The 20,721-nt window shown below is 40.6% G+C and overlaps 1 protein-coding gene across 1 annotated transcript in view; it reads left to right on the top strand.

Moving 5' to 3' along the window:
- The first annotated feature begins 4,351 nt into the window (after window positions 1–4,351).
- Window positions 4,352–20,721, top strand: part of septin12 (septin 12) — a 58,452-nt gene continuing 42,082 nt past the window's right edge. Inside the window, exon 1 of the mRNA XM_053337755.1 lies at window positions 4,352–4,682. The gene's annotated coding sequence lies outside the window, so the exon portion shown is untranslated. The remainder of the gene's footprint in view (window positions 4,683–20,721) is intronic.

Genomic DNA, 20,721 nt, shown 5'->3' with positions numbered 1-20,721 from the left:
TTCTGTTCACATCAGTCTTCAGTCCCTTTCAGTTCTTTTTAAACAGCTTTCATTCAACATTCTGTAATATTGCCAAACAGGATGTGAATACACCTCTGTAAACAAAGACACTCTAGAGGCAGCTCAAAGGCCAGCATTGGTGACAGCACTCAACACCCAGTGAATACTGTGTGTGTGTGTGTGTGTGTGTGTGTGTGTGTGTGTGTGTCACTGAGAGGTCATTGGTCTGGTCATACAGCATATAGAGACTGTCTTTGAGTCTTAATGACATGTGAGGAGCCTTGTAATTACAGCCTCTCTTTCTAAGCTGAGTAGTATGGATGCATACATTCACTCTCGCCTCATCTTAACCAGTGTGAATTCCCTGCTGTTCACTGTGTGTTTTGCGGTGCTTCAAAGGATATTTGTGCTGTATTAGGTTTTTTATTGTTTATAGTGTTCTGACATTTGATTCTCTGTGTTAGGATAATATACTAAACAAACTCAATTCTGAATGCTAAAATGATGTCCAACAGAGCAAGAAAGAAGATAATATTACTGTAAACCAGCTTAGCCGGGGTTGAGCATAGCTCGGTGGGTGGAGCACCCGCCCCATGTGTTGAGTCTGCAGTCCTCGCTGCGTGTCATTCCCCCTCTCTGCCTCCAGTTTCCTGTCTCTCTCTCTACTAACCTGTACATTAAAGGCAAAAAGCCCCAAAAAAATACTTTAAAAAAAACAACAACAAAAAACAGCTTAGCCAACTGTGATGAATTAGTGTCAGAAAAATGTTACAGGTAGCAGCTGTGTAGCTGCTCCTGTGACCCACCCACCCAATCCTTTTCATTGTGTGTCACGTTGCACTGGTTGGTTTTTGTAACACAAAACCCCACCAAAAGTCCAACTCTGACCTCAATCCATCCTTTGTGTTTGCAGCACGAAGGAATAGTGTGTGTGTGTGTGTGTGTGTGTGTGCATGTGTGTGTGTGTGTGTGAGTATGTGTAGCAGAGGAACAGGACACATTTCTCATACAAAGGCAAGAGGCCAATATCATTCAGGGCCCAGAAACTGAGAGAGAGGGAGATTAAATGTAATCTTGTGAGCAGAGACACATACAGTACTGTGTATGGGTCAGTGACAAATAAGAGTTGGCAAGATGAGAATTTCAAAAATGTCATTAAAATAGTTTTAAAAGCAACATCAGGTTTATCATGTACATTTTGTATTTTTGTCATTTGAAATGAAATTTGCACCATTTTTTACCAAAAGTAAGACTGAATGCTCCTGAAAATGTCAAATGGTGTAACCACAAGAGAATGATACATATTAAATATTTTATCACCTACAGTGTATTTAAGTGCATTTTTAAAAACAAATACTTCATTTTAAAATGGGTCAAAACCGATTTTGTTGCATTGCAAAATTGGATTATATTTATCCCACATTTTAGTTCATGTTTATTTTCCTGTATATAATCAGATTTTTATGAAAAAACACTGGTTACACCTGTTTGACACTGGGTTGCGTCAATGGATGTAACCAGTATTTTTCATAAAAATCTGATACACTCCTTCTACAGTCCACACATTGTTTGTTGAAGAAATGGATCACATCATCATGGTTCACTTGACTTGACATGATTCCCCAAGTTATATTTCATATTTAGAACAATTGTAATCCATTAACCTCTCCTTAATATGAACGAGTGATAATGTAAGATTATGCCAAACTAGTTGATTGACTGTTTTATTAAAAATTTGGGGGGTTTAAGCAAGTGTAATTTTTTGGTTCAAGTGTTGATGGTTATACCACTTAGACATTTTTGCCATGATAATCCTCTAATATATTCTCTCAAAATTATTTAAAAGCAGAAATGTTATACTCGGTCCACAACAAAAGAATGTGTGCAACGTATTCATCCATTTATTTTCAAATGTTAACCCGTTTAAATTTGACTAAACTACAGGGACACAAAAAAGTAGCGTCACATCATTGACCCATATATAATGTATCCTGAAAATACTCAATTTATATACAGATGAGTCATTTCTAGGTTGAGTTTTACAACTGTTGCAGCAGTTGTGGCTGGCAGTACAGGTGATTAAAAACCAGTGTGGTTTTATCTTCTGATAGTAGACAGTTTTGTTAATACAGTTAAATCAGTTAAGCAGACTGTAAACAAAATCCCAAGTTAGTCAAACCTATGTGACAGAGAAAAAGAAGGCCACTGATAAAATGATTACTTTAACTGTCTGTTGCAAACATCCATTACAGTTTACAGACCATTCCCCACTAGAGTGTGGAACATGTCATTTGCTTCAATTTCGTAAAATGGACCATCTTCTCCAAGCCCAGATTTACAACAACAAAGGCTGAAACAGGAAGCTGTGATGGTGTGAGAGGTCTAGTATTCAGTAGGAGCAGGGAGGAGTAGCTGCAATGCAGCAGGAGACATGTTAATGTAGAGTTCATGTCATATGACATAGGCTAACTCAAGGTAGCTATATGATGCCAGAGTTGGTTGTTCCATACCTCAGAAGTTGGAAGTCAGAGCTGGGAATGATGCCACACCCAAGTTTGTGTCATTCAGTAAAAGTGAAGTCCCTGCTATTTAACAGGATATTAGTAGAACTTTCACACCGTTGATGCACAGGGCTGCCATCAGGGTACGTCCAACTTTCAGAGTTGAGAGAGTACAACTGGAACGTACCACTAAAACATATACAGTATTACACTTTAATCAATTTCAAGTGATACATTTTGGTTGATGTGAAACATCTATGTTTGCCTGGCTTTTCATGTACTTCTCTATTAAGCACCTGGAGTCATTTTTTTTTCCTTGTTGTAATTATGACTTTGATGTTGATGTGAACAATATTGAGGTTAGAAACTGGAAATGACAGTGCCTTTGACATGACATTGATGTGGCATAAGATTGACATACACATGGATAAACAGTAGCTATGTGGGGACACTGTCTCCTAAAAGCCAGTCCACCTTTTAGAAGTGTGTCTGGAGCATTTTAGATATCTATAATTTGTCCATCTGACAGATCAGATGTGCTCTATTTCAAGTCCACACTTATATGACATACACCATGATGCAGTTAGAATTTATTTTATTATGAACTCATATATTCTTTCTTCCCACCCGCAGCACTGAAGAGGTCATTCGACATTGAAGATGTGGACGACATACCTTCCTTCTCCTCAGCTTCCCCTGCGTCCTCCCCAGTTTGCCCTTCTCCCTCCCATTTCTTCCTCAACCACAACAAAACCAGTGAGGGGCGAGGAGGAGGTGGCCAGTCCCCTTCATTAGCCTTCAACAATAACAACAACAGCCTCGGCACTGCAGCGTACCACTCTCGCATCAGCCGGAGTTCCAATCCCAGCCCAGTGCTCAAGTCCCGCACGGTGGTCAGCAGTCTTTCTTTCAATCGAGGAACCATGAACAAGCCAGTCATCCACAACAATGGCTCCTCGATCAACAGAGCTGCATCCTTCCAAGGCAGGTTGAACCCAAATGGTTACTCCATGTTTTCTGGGCCAGGCAGTGACAACGATAGCCTTCACAGCTCCACGTCAAGCTTGGAGTACTCTGGAGGGGGTTCACTCCATCTAAACAAGCTGGCATATCCCAGCCCTCCACCACAGGGTGATTACCACCAAACTCAGCCCCAGCTCGCACAACATCACCGAGAAGGAGGTACCAACTTGGGAAGCAACCACAATCTGAAGAAGTTCTCCTCCCATGGAAGCGTTTTCCATTCTGAGTTGGAACATGGGCCAGAGATGATGCTGGTGGCTCCAGAGCCTCACGGGATTAATCATGGCTCCATGCCCAGCCTAGACCTCCATATTCGTGATGGAGGAGGAGGAATGATGGGTATGCAAAGAGGCGGAGGCAGGATGTCTCCAGGGTTGAGGTATACCAATGCTAATGCCAACTGGAATGGTCGTCTTCATAATGCCCTTGGAGAGGAGGGCTACTGTGGCTCCAACAAGCAGCAAGGGCACCAGGTCCTCCAGGCTCCCCAGCCCAAGGCCAAAGAGACTCCACGTCTCAACAAGTTTCCCTTGGACCTGGACAGCTTGGTGAGCACTGCCTCGACAACTTCCCCCACCAAGGTTCATGGAGGATCCTTGAGCCCTAACGCCCCCAAGCCTCCTCCGAGAAGCATAGGAAGCCTTCAACACTACACCAACTCACCATCCACCTCAGCCAGTCCATCAGCCTCCCTTAGTAGCTTGGACAGTTCCTCTGACACCCCACCACTCTCTCTCCATCATCCCTTTATGCCTTTCACCCCATGTTCTCCAAGTCCCTCACATGGCTCTATCCCCGTCCCAGAGGTGAGATGTTCACCAGTGCCCCATTCACCAGCCCAGACCCCCCAGCTGGACATCATTTCAGGATCCCAGGTTGTTCAAGTGGTCCCCAGCCCTCCCAACAGCTCTTGCAGCCCCTCCAGCCCCAGAGTCATTAGATCTTTGGAGGATGGCGCAGTCAATGTCAGAGATAGTGTAGGTTCCATCTTACAGAGAATCGCCTCTTTCTCCCGGCCGGTCACCACTGATGCAACCCCAGCAGCTGTTACCCAGGCCCCTAAAATCCAAAGTAATGGAGGGTTGTCATCTGCATTTGAGGGTCCTGCTGAAACCAGACATGTGCCCACATGGAAACAGGGGAAGAAGAAAGAGGAAGGTAAGACAAGATGCTTGTTGGAAAGCCACATTTGTTGTCATTTAATGCCATAAATGATTGCATGTGCATCATTATGTTCCTATGCCTCATGGGACAATCCAAAGCCAAAGAGCAGGAGGAATTTAGTTGCGTGGTAAATAATTTATGACAGTGGAATAAGATTAGATATATCTGTGTGAATGTGGCTTCCTTTTCCTTCCTTTTTGTGTGTCTTTGGTATGTAGTCTGTTGTAAACCAGCATTTTTGCCTTGCAACATCTGTCCATTTTTTTTACAATGTCACACAAAGACTATACGTACCACATTTTCTTCAAAGTAAAGACGCCAGTGTATTCCATCCAAACTGCTGGTTCGATGGTCATAGTGAAACCCTTTCCCCCTACACCTTACCTACATCTGAACTTGAGTAGAGTTTCTCTAACAATGTCTGTAAGCACTTTTTGTGTAATGATTTGTATGAGTGAGTATCCTGGACAGACTGGCCATTGGTCAGACTGGTGTGGGTGTTTTTTTCTTTCTTTTTTTCCCCCGGGGCAGTTAGCAGTTGCATCTAATACAGATAAGACCCACTGTGAGGTTAAACCGTGGGAAGCCACTCTTGAGTAAACTCAAAGAGGCTTATTTCGGTTAATCAAGACTGGTGGTGAGTGTCTGTTGGGAAAAGGGAAGTTCTGTTATTCTGATGGCTTCAGAGACCTCGGTGCCAGTTTATACATTGTGTACACATGGCCAAACACCTTCTAAGTTTTTGCTCGTTAATTCTCACAGCTGATTATTATTAAACCAATATTTAATTATTATGGCATCTTGTCTTTAAGATGACCGACTTTTGATTCTGCCTTGCAGACAACACATATTATGAACTTTTCTAGCTTAACCTGGTCCTAAGATCATTGCTGTGTGTATGCACATGTAGGAATATGTACACACTCTGGCAGGTTCATATAGTGTTAAATTTTAGTTTTTTTTGTAAAAAACATGTGCAATCAGTATGTTTTTATGCACTTAAGTAAAGGGTATACAGTTGGTTTTCTACAGTTATCTTTGTTAGATGTCATTCACAGTAAACAAGAAACCTGGTTTCTGAAATCAGGATAGGCGATTAGAGAAACAGTTCCTTGGTCAAGCATAAAGGTAAATGGTTTTAATGAGCTTTTCACTTGCAGGCATTAGCAAGACTTCAGACTCAGGAAAGTAATGTAGTGGCACAAAATAAAGATCATTACATGTAGTGATTAAATCCAACTAAAACAATAAGTAGCTTCTTTTATTAATAGTATACTAAAATGTTGTAAGTAATGGTTCCAAAATAATGTTGGGTTAGTGTAATGTGTGTTTGTAATGGTATTGTAAATTTTACAGTAGGAAAGTAGCTACCATGTCAGCCCCTCATTGGTATCATTATTGCAAAAAAGTCTTTACTCTTGAATTTAGACATGAGTCCACTGAAGATAAAAATCTATTTATGTCACAACATCTTCAGGTACACAGTAAATAAAAATTAAATGGTTTAAAAGTGTTTAAAGCAACTTTTACCCCTGTAATTTTTGATTTAACTCCTATTTTGTATTTATTAGAATAACATTCTGCTCTTGTTGTGGTAGAAGCTGACAATCATCACTATGATGATGTATTTTACACTAATTACACAAATGTATTAAATGTATTATGTTGCTGCGTAACTGATATTACATGCTGCGTTGCAAATATCCATCTGTCTGCACATGCAGCTGTTGGAAGCGTTGCTGCTGCCTGGAAAGTCTGACAAACCATTTGACAAGGTTAAGGAAGCAAAACATGGAAAACACATATCATGAAACACTGACACACTTGTAACACAATCCTAGGGTCCATTTTGTGTGTGTGTGTGTGTGTGTGTGTTTGTGAGCGCAAAGGTCTGTTTCACATACGATGACAGGGAGTTTCCTTCTGTTTTCATGTCAGTGTAGGAAGACAAGTCAAGGGAAGCAGATGAGTTGAGTTGCCACACCCGTAGTAATGGTTTCCTGAGCCTAATCACACACACACACACATACACAGTAATACACAAACGCATCAAATGCAGACTGAGAGATGTCTGCGTAGAGTTAATTGCACACAATAAATTACTGATTGATCTTAAGGATTTAAAGCTGTATGAAGTAATATGCAGTAGTGTTTGGGTTCAGGAGCATTTTATCCAATCTGAATCATTTATGTTAATCTTCCAATATTCGCTACTGGAGTTATACTGTACTATAATAACTAACACTCAGATCTGTTAATATCCATAATTAGCTGTTGATATCTTGTAAGACAGAAACGCTAGTTTTAGGTTTTAGTAGCATGTGTAATGTTGATTTAAGGTTCTAAATTAGAACTATAAAGGTGATCAGGTGGTCATATGTAATGAACTAAAGTTTTAACTGGAATGAACATGACACTTTTAGTTTGACTAGAGGATAGGAAACTCTGTAGCAAAGCCATGTTGTGATTTTAACATAACATTGTTCTTGTTATGTGCAGCTAGAGTCGGTGCTTTGGCAACACTTTTATCAGTGCACACGTGAACGTTACCGCTGTCATCTCTGTTCACATTGTAAATAACAGGCTAATGTGTGGTAATGGGTGTTCACAGTGAAATGATTGTTTTGCTCTACCCAGTGCTTTACTCAGATGGTTTGTTTCCCATAAAAAGCATGAAAAGAGGCCCCGGGGCCTTTTCCTCTACTCCCTTCCTCTGCACCTCTGTCAGATGTTAAAAGAAAGAACCAGGGAGTTTTTAAAGTCAAGTGTTTTTAAAATAGAACATACAGATTTTTATTTTATCAGCCAGTAATTAAATTGTAAGAATCCAGCCTCTAACTTAATGCTGTCAACACTGTATGTCATCATGTACCGAATAAAGATCAGTATTGTTCTCTCTGTTGCCCTCACCCCATCTACTATTCCCTGTTCATATCTGTTTCATCTCCTCCCTGGGAAAGCATTCTTATCTCTTCTTCCATTTTTTCCACATCTCTTTGCTTCATTGGTTTTGCATTCCGATATATCTTCCCCTCTCACGTCATGCTGCGTCCCGTATGTCAACTAAACACGTACAGTAAGCATGACTGTCATGATAAATGCTGTTTTGTAGTGTCCAAACACCACCAACATTATCAAGAACAATTTCCTACGGTCCTGCTTCTCTGCTCTTTCACTCTTTTCTTTGTTTTCCAACCTCCTCTCTCTTTAACTGTCCTGCCCAGGCTTGTCTGGACTCCCCCTCCCATCCCCTCTCTCTTTCTGATTCAAGCTTTAATGACAGTGATTTAGGGAATAAATTCCTCCACAGCAGATGTCTAAACCACCATCCCATTCTATTCTCCTCACTTTTTATCCTCTCTGTCACAGAGAGAGGACTTTTGCAGGATGTTGAAGAGTTAAAGTGTTGGTATTGTGGATCTTTGGGGTGGATTAGGGTGATGGTGGGCCCTCCTGTGCCATGAAATGACTCAAGTCTATGTCCTCTGTCTTTTGAAGTTATTTGAGATTTTGAAAATCATGACTCAAACTAGAATACAAAGTTGTCATACACAGACACAGTCACCCTTGCAGTATGTTTTGAGTCATTTTTGACTAGTTCTTCTTATTGCTAAGAATGTTTGGATGTTTGGACAAAACATATATAGAACATGATGGAACATTAGTAAATATGTATTTTAAATAAATAATAATAAAAAATAACTGAATTCTTTCTAAATAAATAATAAAAAAAAATAAGTGCAGTCCTTTAACCACTTAACGCACGCTGTTCCTCCTACGGGACGGGACGGATGTTAGGAGGTAGCCACAAGTTCTTCTGAATGTTTTAAACACCAACCCTTAAACATATATACTCATGCCGTACATCGTTGGAAAGCTTAGATTGTCCTGATTCATTCAAGACCACTCACGACTTATATGGTTGCTCACTGCCGTAATAGTATTAGCGATTAGCTCGGCTAGCCACTCAGCTAAGTAAGAAAAGCTATAATGCCTATATACCTTCAAAGTCTTCCCTTTATCCACAACGATCATCTTATGACTCAGGACTTTCTGTACAGCTCACCAAGTATCCATTCTTGTGAAATATGAAATCCGTTTCCATAAAACCGAAATACTTTCCTCAATATGTCAACATGTATTTAGTCCAACACGTAACGTAATAACACAAATAACAAACCATATACGGTCCGTTTACGTCATTTCCTGACCTGCACGTCCATCTCAGAGTACACGTGACTAGATGTTTACGACCGTGAGCCTCTTCTGCTTCTGACGACACCACACACAAGCCAATCAGTGCTTAGGATTAGGCAGTAGCCTACATGTCTCCAAAGCCAATGAGGACATGTGACCGACAACAATGACGACATGGCTTTGATTGACTGCTGTTCCAGCCTATGGAAATATTCGGTGAAATGAAGTTGATAACCTTTTAGCCAATAGTCAGAGGTTTCCAACGGTGTATGACACTAAGCTATCAGGTTTGGTTGTCCATAAACAAACTCCAAGCGTAACCGGCGTGCGCCCTGTGCGTAAAAGAGTTGAACCATATATCATTACGCACTCGGCATTTTGGTACACGGTTGGTTCTTCTTCGACTTAACATATGACTTATACCAAAATAAACAGATAGATAGATAGATAGATATGGCCAAACAAAAAAATATGTTTATATGTAATAATAATAATAATAATAATAATATTAATAATAATAATAATATGGCGTCAGCTTTCATTAGAGACCAAGATTTTGATTGTAGGCAAATGGGTTGTGAAGTTATAGGTGTTTGATTGTGGTTATACAGCTTTGGTAACCAAGTGTCCATTTGGAGTCTCCAAAAAGGACCTGAGGAAAACGCATGGACATACCTGTTGAAAAATAACTCTGAAAAATTCATCTTTTGGTCTTTTGACTCCAAATTTGGACTGCATGAAGCCAAGACCTGTGGCTGTGGCCTCATTGTGTCTATATCCTGCTGAGAGGTCCCTGAATGTCTGTACACATGTCATTGTAAAGGCAAACCTATGGGCGAGTAAACAACCCCATCATTGTAACCTCTGCCACTCTTTGTCAGTAAGTCACAGAATCACACAGACACTTTTACAAGAATCCTGAGAGTGTTTCCTTTCCAATGATACCAGACACATCTCTGAGTCTCAAACTATGTGGGATCTGTGATGCTCACAACTTGGGCATGTCGTTTAGGCTAACAACATAAAAAATAGGGGCGTGTGTTAAGTGGTTAACTGAGGCTAAACCTGCAACTCAAGTCACGACATAAATGAATTATTTTTAGTGAAAAAAACACAAAATGCAAATAAATGCAATCACTTAACCTGTGGCTCAAGATCAGAACATTAATAATTGAAAAAAGTAAAAACACATCTAAGATAAATATAAATAAAACAATCTCAACAGTTTTTGGAGACTTGCTCACTATCATATTGGATGTATTGCCTCCTCGCGCTGCTACTGTCCGTTACCTTCTTCCTCCGAGCCGCGGCCGTCTGTCTTTTTACGGTAGCCTAAGTATAAATACAGCCGACTTGGTCCTTTTAGACGGGGGGGGAAAGTTCGGGGGGGCTCCGTCAGCCATCAAACAGCCTGCAGAGCTACCTGCTTGTAACAGCAACCGGAGGAGCGCCAGAGGAGGGCTACTGTACACTGCAGCTGCACACAACCTGAGGGACCTCCACTCTCTCTCTGACCAGACGTCACATTAAGAAAACCCGCTCGTAGCGCAGGAACGGTATCACGGAAAATTTGAATGGTTTTGAAACCGTGACTTTTTCATACCGTGGTATACCTTGAAACCGGTAACCGGCCCATGCCTACCTGTGAGTTAAAGCAACTGGCTAGAGATTACATCATCGAAAAATAGTAAGCACCCTAAACCAGAAACTGAATGAACACATCAACCAAAGCACTCACAGCATCCTTTGAGAAGAGGTCAAAGGTCATCAGACTACTTATAGATATATACATGTTTTCATATGTACAGTGTGGCTCTATGATAGGAAACAGACGGAGAATGAAGTGTTTGTGATTGTGTGCCCGTCTTTGAGGTCAGGAGAGTAGAAATGTGTGCTCCAACACATACAAATAATGGAAGAAAACAGCCAATCAGATCTTTTCATGTGAGAACCTCCTCTCTGCTGTTTGTTGCTGTTTCGCTCGTCCTTCCCACCAGCTCAGATTAGATCCCCGTTTCCTGTCCAGTTGTTTGGTGCAAGGCCCTGAAATGTGTTTCCTGTGCCAGATAAGATTAGCTCGCCCCGGGTGTTTAGGTTGACTTGTCATATGAGCACACACACACACACACACACACACACACACACACACACACACACACACACACACACACACACACACATCAGGATGCACAAGTGATGAAGACACTGATGACTGGTAAATGGACGAGGTGACAGGCAAAGTTGAAAGACTTTCAGCGATTAACCTTAACCTTAAACAAGGTGAGGGTCACAATGAGCTCACTTTGTAGAACTGTTCTCACAAGAGCTCACACACACATCAGCTGTTTGAATGCTCTTTAAAGGCAACTTCAGGTTTAAATACAGGGAGAGAAAGAAAGGAAAAATTCAAGATGAATCACTCTGTGGCTTGTGGATCAAAGGTGGATGTGACATGAGAAGCAGTAATAGGTAAAGGTAGTAAATTGAAAGCACTGCAAATCAAATGGTGGATTAGAGGCTTAAAAAGAGCAGAACTTCTTCACAACTATCATGTGGTGATGAGTCACAAAGGTCAGTGTGTGTGTGTGTGTGTGTGTGTGTGTGTGTGTGTGTGTGTCTGCACATGCACCTCTGTCACTATACAATAACTTGGGCTGTGAATACCACAGTTTTGTTTGTACTATAGGAAAATGGTGTCATGTGACAAAATGTTCAGTGACAAACAATGCTTTGTGTTAGAAGTTTAAGGACAGGTAGTGTGACCACCAGAGGGCAAGCTGAGCTGCAGACTGTACTGACAAGGTTTGTTCATATCACATAAACATCTGTATTTGCATCTGTATTGTCATCTACACCAGAGGCAGGTACAGCTTAAATCATCTAAACTGCCCCATTGTCTTTGTTCAGTTGTTTTCTGCTGCCAGCCATACTATTATATATACACATGAGTAATAAAAGAATTGAGCTCCACTGCAGCATTTGAACCATGTATGTACATTTATCAAATTAAAACAATTTAAAGTTAGTATAAACTGAATCTAAACAAAAGCCATGTAGCTGTCAATGATTAAAAAATGAATAGAGTGAACCCTTATATACAGTTTAGAGTCAAATTACACCCATGTTTACATTTGAGAGCTGTAAAAAACACACAAAAAATTATTCACATTTCTTCTAGGTGGATTTTTCCTAATGTGACCCCGAATATACAAACATGGAAATAAAATGCATCATTTTTTAAATGTTTGTGCAGCTCATACACATTTTTATATATTTAAATGTACAAGTTTGACCTGTGTTTATTACAAAATTCAGTTGTATTCATCATATTCTATAAAATGTTCTCCTGGACCATAACATAGTGATTGTGAATGTATTTTTTTTCATAAATGAATAGAATACACTCAGTTTGCTCTCTGACAGCTTCATTAAAGTTTAGGTGTAGAGACTAATCAGCTGATATCACATTATTCTCTATGTAGAAATTAGAGGTAGATGAGGCCCAGATGAGAAAGGCTATTGACATGATCTCTATGTAAGTGTTGGACATGGAAACCATTACTGACTGGAAGGAGTGAGTATTGCGTATTTCTTGCAGTGTGTGTGTGTGTAATGTCTTATTAGTCTGAGAGGGTGAGATATGAGTTTGAGGCAAATGATCCAAACAATCTCTCCATATTCAGTTACAGGTCTTATATTTTCACAATGAATATGTTGATTTTTAGAAGGCTGATGAATGATAAAGTCTGAGGCATTCAAGACCCTATAGTTCAGTTTTCCAAAAGCAATAATTAAGAGTATAAGTGCACAATCTGCATGTTATACATTAAGCACCTCACTGGCAGTATAATATAAATATTGCAAGCTTGAGATAGGTGTAAATGGCCATCATGGGAGATTGTACAGCTGTTAATGACATCATATCCTCCCTATTTAGCTGCCTTTGCATGCTAACCAGCTGTGCATGTTCTTGAGGTAAACAAACTGTCCAGCAGTGTAATGAAAATAGATATTGTATAGTGTATAGAGGAGGGGAAGAGAAAGGAGAGTGACACAGAGCAGTGGAGGACAGTCAGCAGTGAGGATATCCTCCTCCCTCACCTTCCTCTCCTCCCTCTTCCCTTCTGTTTGGTAAACTGATGAGGGATCTTTTGTTTTTCACATGTTTGCTGGCCAAACAGCAGGTTAAAGGCTGGTTAGTACATGTCCCAGTGGTAGGTTCAACCTTTTTGTAGAGAATGTTTTAGTCTTAAGGGTCAGAAAACACAGACCTCATCATGGATGTGTGTCTCTCTCACTCATTTGCAGCCATGTGTGAAGGAAGGATGTCTTTTTGTTTGGAGGCGTGTGCAGACTGGTCACTGCATGTGGATCCGCATCAGGCGCCTGCAGCTAGGTTTGGCTCAGATTTGCTTCCAATCTGTTCAGCTGTCTTAACATAGCTGCCCTTTGACTTGTCCAACTGAAAGCAGGAGTTATGGAAACAGTCCTGTGTGTTTATCTAGGAGTGGGCTAAGGCCAAGCATGGCTCATAATATATTTCCTACATTTGACTTCAGTGTTATGTGTTACATTTTGCCTCTATGCACCAGGAGTTACATCATACAGTATTATTAAAAATAAATAGCTTAAGGCAGAGGTGGAGTGGGTGTCACGCAGGTGTTAAACACAGCAGTGAAGCACTCAATAGGGCAAAGGTTGCTTGGGAGGCAAGAAAACAGCTAATTTAGAACGCCATTATACTTTAACACTGCCAGCACAAGAAGCTATAGCTCTATGTTCCATGTATTATTTCATTATTTGCTATCTGACTGGTTCATGCTGTCAGATCCTTTTAACTTTCATCTGTTTAATGGATGTATGATGGCTAAGATAGACAACTAATAATAAAATGAAAATTTGATCATGCCTCTTTCAAATGTCACAACTGAATGAACTGCATTTAATAATAATAATAATAATAATAATGCATTTTATTTAAAGGCGCCTTTCAAAGCACTCAAGGTCACCTTACAAGGCACATATAACACAACAACAGTACATCAAACAATACAAATCAGGTGACATTTAGTACAAAGATAAAGAATAAAGAAGAATAAATATGAACGAGACGTCAAAGTGCATTAATATAATAAATAAACACGAATGAAGATTGCATAGTTAATGGCAGACAGAGTAGGCCACTCTGAATAGGTGTGTTTTCAGGCGGGATTTAAAGGTGGAGACAGAGTCTGAAGTGCGAATGTCAGGTGGGAGAGAGTTCCATATGCGGGGGGCTGATCGGCTGAAAGCTCTTGACCCCATGGTGGTTAAGTTGGCAGATGGAGCGAAGAGCTGGTTGGCAGAGGAGGATCGGAGAGTTCGGGAAGGTGTGTAGATGTGGATAAGTTCAGAGAGATATGATGGTGCCAGGTTGTGAAGGATCTTGAATGTGAGAATGTAATTCAACTGATTTTTTTTCGTCATTTTGGGGCAGCAGAAACAAGTAGTGAACACAACATCGACACATCATCAGCTTTTAAGTTGATATGTTGCTTATTACCACATCCAGCAGTTAGTGATCAACATTATCATTCATCTGGAGTCATTTTTCTATGGACCTGCTTAATGGAAGTCCAATATTCACTCTCTTTTAGCTCTGTTTTTGCTCTCCACCAGCTCCTGAGAGCTCTTTAGCAGCTAAATGCTCCACTATGTCTAAAGCTAACTGTGTGTGTTTGCTGCTTGGTGCTGAGCAGCTGGAGCTGAAAATGACACTATGAGAGAGCTGAGAGTCAACCAAAACAGTAACGTTACAGCTGGACAGTTCAACAATGAGCTGAAAGTTGTTATGAAGCTCTGTGAAGCTGAGAGGAGCTGCAGAGTCATTGATCATTCTCTGTAGGTTCATCACTACCAGACACCGCCAACACATTTCATCACATTTCATGTTTTACAACAAAATATAAATGAGCTGCAATTAAAATAATTAAGGTTTATAGTCTTCCTGAGCTTCACATGTGAAAAGAAGTAAGAATGAAAATAGTTAAGTTTATTTCGAACATGTTAAAATAGCGAAACAAAACAAATAGGCAGTGGTTTACGGCAAAATAGAAATTATAGGAGAAAAAAAAACAACAACAAAATAGAAATAGAAATTTAAAAAAACAACAACAACAAAAAACAACGTATATACATATATATATATGTATATGTATATATGTATATATATATATATATATATATATATATATATATATATATATATATACACACAAACACATATTTTCCTTATATTCTTTTCCTTCCTTCTTCCTTTTTTTTCTTCTTCTTTTTATTTCTTACTTTCCTCTTTCCTTAGGCATACAACAAAATAAATATATAAAATAAGATTTTGTAATGATGAGCTGAATTTTTACATTTACTGGATTTAAATGGTTTTATAATATATATGTATGTGCTAATTACTGTTAATTGATATGCAAAAATTCACAAAAGAAGAATAAATCATAAATAAATCAAACAGAACAATCAAAACATTTGTAACTATTAAAAGTCACTTTGTTATAAGAATAACTTTTGTACTCATACGTTGGTTGTTTAGCATACTTCTCAGTGTGCTTCAGAGCTTTGATACAGTAGATGCATGTCCAGACCAAAATCAGTGTGGAAAATGAGAAAAAGCATCAAATCATATAGACAGTGAAATCTCCTTAAAGGCAGATCATCTCAGTCATGAATGTGCATCTGTGCATGTTTCACATATGTCACATCACTAACTCTTCATCTTCCGTCTGACCTTTTTTCATGCCCACCCCACCCTATACTACATAGCTGCCGTAATTCCTAACGATTATCTCTTCTCCAATGAGATTCACACACAGGACATTCCCATGATGTGCATCGGCAGGTCCTCAAAATGTGGTCTTTACCCCCAGGGAGCCAGCATTCACTTCTAATCCCTCTCTAAGACAGACAGAGGGATAAAGAAGAAAGTTGATGAGAAATCAGAGCAGAAAGAAGAAAGATAAACAGAGCATTTGACAAAAGAGAAATGAGTTAGTGAAAGGATGAAAGGAATTATTGGAAAAGAGAGTTATTCATTTATTTCCTCTTGAGCCACAGGGGAAGTAGTGTTCTGTCAGAAGTTGACGAGAATACTTGGCCCTGTCATAATGGTGTTCACCCCTTCATACAGTATGTGTGTGTGTGTGTGTGTGTGTGTGTGTGTGTGTGTGTGTGTGTGTGTTTGTGTGTGTGTGTGTGTTTTAATATAGAGTGGAAAACCTGATGATTTATAATCCTCTCTAGTGTGATCCTATCAGTGACATATACTGTATGGGCTGCAGGGAACCTCAACAACCTGTCCTGCTGTAACTAATTGCTTTTATAACATCATAAATTGTATCTTAAATCCCTTTTACTCCTGCTGTTCATGTTCAGAGCAGCTGTACTGGATGTAGAAGGCAGCTGATTGAAAGTGCAAATTATATTTACAGTAGGTTTTTAAAAGAAAAAATGATTAAGGACCTTACCTATAAGGACAGATTCACAATGTTTCAAATGTATCTTAAACCATCAGTCAGGTGTTCATATGAACAGTAAAGAGTTTGTCCTCTCTGTAATCATTCCTCCTGTTCATACTGAATATTAAAAGATCTCCTTCAAATGTGCTTTCAATGGAAGTGATGGAGGACTAAATCCACAGTGTGTCCACACACTCATTTCAAAGTAGATGATCAGCTTCTATGAGTCTTCATCAGTGTGAGTTATTCATATCAAGTGATATCTGACACATTTAAAGTCTTTTTAGCATCAAATTCCCTCTTAGTGTTTCCTGTTTCTCTGTGGTGGAAGTATAGTGACAAAAAGACTTTGACACTAAAAACACTGTAACGTTGAAACATAGAAGATGAAGATTTGACTCATTTGGACTCTGAAGCTTCATATTAGCTTCACATCTACTTTTAAATCCATGTTTACACAGAAGGAGGACTGTGGATTTAGTCCTCCATCACTTCCATTGTAAGAGTATTATGAAGAGATCTTCTAATGGTCAGTATGAACAGGAGGAATCATTACGTTGATTTGGGTGTGGTTTTCGTGTGGTTTTCATCCAGGTCGTGGAACTGTGGACCAGCTCTACACCCTCTGCAGGATCCTTGAGGGTGCATGGGAGTTTGCCCAACCAGTCCACATGTGTTTTGTGGACTTGGAGAGGGCATTCGACCGTGTCCCTCGGGGAGTCCTGTGGGGGGTTCTCCGGGAATACGGGGTACCGGACCTCCTGATAAGGGCCGTCCGTTCCCTGTATGACCGGTGACAGAGCTTGGTCCGCATTGCCGGTAGTAAGTCGGACTTGTTTCCAGTGAGGGTTGGACTCCGCCAGGGCTGCCCTTTGTCACCGATCCTGTTCATAATTTTTATGGACAGGACTTCAGCCAGGGTGTGGAAGGGGTCCGGTTTGGTGACCTCAGGATTGGGTCACTGCTTTTTGCGGATGATGTGGTCCTGTTGGCTTCATCAGACCGTGACCTCCAACTCTCACTGGATCGGTTCGCAGCCGAGTGTGAAGCGGCCGGGATGAGAATCAGCACCTCCCAATCCGAGGCCATGGTCCTCAACCGGAAAAGGGTGGAGTGCACTCTCCGGGTCGGGGATAAGATCCTGCCCCAAGTGGAGGAGTTCAAGTACCTCGGGGTCTTGTTCACGAGTGAGGGAAGGATGGAACGTGAGATCGACAGGCGGATCGGTGCGGCGTCTGCAGTAATGCGGACTCTGCACGGATCCGTCGTGGTGAAGAGAGAGCTGAGCCGAAAGGCGAAGCTCTCGATTTACCAGTCGATCTTCGTTCCTACCCTCACCTATGGTCATGAGCTTTGGGTAGTGACCGAAAGAACAATATCGCGGGTACAAGCGGCCGAAATGAGCTTCCTCCGTAGGGTGGCTGGGCTCTCCCTTAGAGATAGGGTGAGAAGCTCAGTTATCCGGAGGGAGCTCGGAGTAGACCCGCTGCTTCTCCGGGTCGAGAGGAGCCAGATGAGGTGGCTCGGGCATCTAATCAGGATGCCTCCCGGACGCCTCCCTGGTGAGGTGTTCAGGGCACGTCCCACCGGTAGGAGACCTCGAGGAAGACCCAGGACACGCTGGAGAGACTATGTCTCTCGGCTGGCCTGGGAACGCCTCGGGGTCCCCCGGGAAGAGCTGGACAAAGTGGCTGGGGAGAGGGAAGTCTTGGCTTCTCTGCTTAGGCTGCTGCCCCCGCGACCCGACCCCGGATAAGCGGAAGAGGACGAACGAATGAACTGTTGAAAAATGGTGAACCTGTCCCTTTGACTCTTTGATTTAATAATGTTTTCATTAAAATGCATTGAAAATGTAAAAGCATTCACACATCCACTCTACAGACACACCTGTAAAATGTGGCAGTATGTTGTCATAGACAGTGCAGCAGCATTTGTTCTTTCTTTGTATAAGAGCCTAATCTTCCCAGGGGTTTAGGCTTTAAAAAAAAGGATAGCATTGTGTATTTTCATGTGGAGGCAGATTCTAAACTTTTCTAATTGAAATAACAAATCTTGACAGACGTGCATGCTGAGTGCTTTCTGTGATCCGAATTATCAAACATTTGGAGGTTCTCCAGCTGGTGTGTGTGTGTGTGTGTGTGTGTGTGTGTGTGTGTGTGTGTGTGTGTAGTTTTGTTTTGGGCCCAGGGCCACACAGTACTGTACTTAACTTGACATCAACAGGAAACTGTAAAGCTTCAAATACCACTCTGAGCAAAGCTTTAGAGCCTGACTCATCTTTAATAGACACTCTGAGGTGAGTATGTTCATATTTGTGTGTGTGTGTGTGTGTGTGTGTGTGTGTGTGTGTGTGTGTGTGTGTGTGTGTGTGTGTGTGTGTGTGTGTGTGTGTGTGTGTGTGTGTCGGTCGGGGCTGAGACACAGATACTTGTTTGTTAGAAACCTATTTGGTTTAATGATGGTTCTCTCTGAGTTCAAATTGTATAGAGACATTTAAAGGACTAACTGGCTCCGCTCTGATGTCCTTCACTTAGGAAACATGGGCTGACAACTCCACAAACTTTAGACTTCAAAGCAGGTTTACCCATCATGGTTAGTACTAATCAGCTAGTAAAAAAAGTTTGTTCATGTCCTGACTTTTAGTTTACACTAGGAGGAATCAGGCAGGTAGGATCCAGTGAAAGAACAACATCGAGTTACATTATATGCAGGAGCCAGTATTTTTGGAGCTCAACCCATATTGGAGTGATGATATTTTGACCTCAATCAGATTTTTCAATTCTCTCCATGTTAAGTTCTTCTGCATGCTATTGAATATTAATGCAACACTAGCTACAGCATCTGAAGTTACACACAGTATCAAACATATGTTACTATAGTTTATTTAAATGAACTCACACTCAGGTGTCAGAGTTTTAATAAGATGCAAATGAAATGGAATAAATAGGAAAAACTGTAGGGGAAGACTGGAGAGGTGTATCAACAACATCATCACAACATCACATGTGGCAGTAGTATGGAGCACAACATCAGTGAAACAGCAATGACCCTGAACAAAAAGACTAAATGAACAGTTCAGCTGTCTGTGAACACCAGACCAAAACCACTGAGAATAGGTCAAAGGTCATGCAGTATATACACACAACATGCTCAGCATTGAGGAGCAAAATGGAGACATTGCTGTGAGTTCAAATGTTGCAACCCTGAAGGTAAATTACAGTAGTAAATATAATCTCTCTTAGTCTTGTTTCTTTATTCATTTTACTAATTTATTTGTTCAGGACAATGCAAATGAACATAGTAGAACTTCAGCTTGTTACTAATGAGCTGCAGTAACTGAGATTATAGCTATTGTCCCATCTTCTGTCCCTAGTTAGGCTTTTAAAAGACATATATTAATATTACATACAAAACCAATAATGATAAAGAAAAAAGAAAATATTTATATTCCAACACATAGTCTTAGTACATTATTTAATAATTCATTAGAAATGCTCACATCTCTGGTTTTGCTTCAGCCAAACTTTCACATTTTTGTTAAAAACTGTAATATCAGTTTTATCTCGGTTGATAACGTGTTACACATTTGAGAGCCTTTTATGGAAAAGGTGACTGGCCTAAGGAGGTCTTACTATGTGCAATTTTACAGTTGTCTGTTGCCAGTTAACTAGTAAAAAAACAGTGAAGCAGCTGCAGTATAAATGTTGTGTATCACAAGACATTGTAGAGAAATAAACTGTATTTGTGGTGAAATTGACTGACATGGCTACTTCATTAAGAGTCATGTGAAAATGTGTCCTCTGAGCACCCCAAAGCACCTTACTGCCACCTTCAGGTGATAACACACAATAACCCAGCACCCCAAAACAGCACTGCTATCATAACAGTACATTTTTCTCTTTATTACTTTTCTTTTATACACCACGCAGTCATGTCTGAGTGTATGATGTGTGTATTGTATATGTGTATGTTTATGTTCATCCCTGGCTCTTTGGCTTTACTCTCAGATAATGGACTTGACTGAGCAAACATCAAACTATGGGGAAGGGGACACTATGACATTTTCAGCCAGCAAACTCACACTCACATAGATGAGGAAGGGAAAGAAAGAAAATAATAGAGAGATAGAAGGGTGGCTGAAGAAACAGAGAGGAAATAAGCAGTCAGCCAGGTCAATAGGTTGCAAAACCTCCTGACTATGAGGAAATACCCAAGATAAGCCATTTGTATTATGTTGTACGTGTGTGTGTGTGTGTGTGTGTGTGTGTGTGTGTGTGTGTGTGTGTGTGTGTGTGTGTGTGTGTTGTAGGTCAGCAGTGAGGTGCAGCTTC

The sequence above is a fragment of the Scomber japonicus genome, chromosome 18 (genome assembly GCF_027409825.1).
Source record: "Scomber japonicus isolate fScoJap1 chromosome 18, fScoJap1.pri, whole genome shotgun sequence".
Lineage (NCBI taxonomy): Eukaryota > Metazoa > Chordata > Actinopteri > Scombriformes > Scombridae > Scomber > Scomber japonicus.
This window is presented reverse-complemented; position numbering and strand designations above follow the sequence as displayed.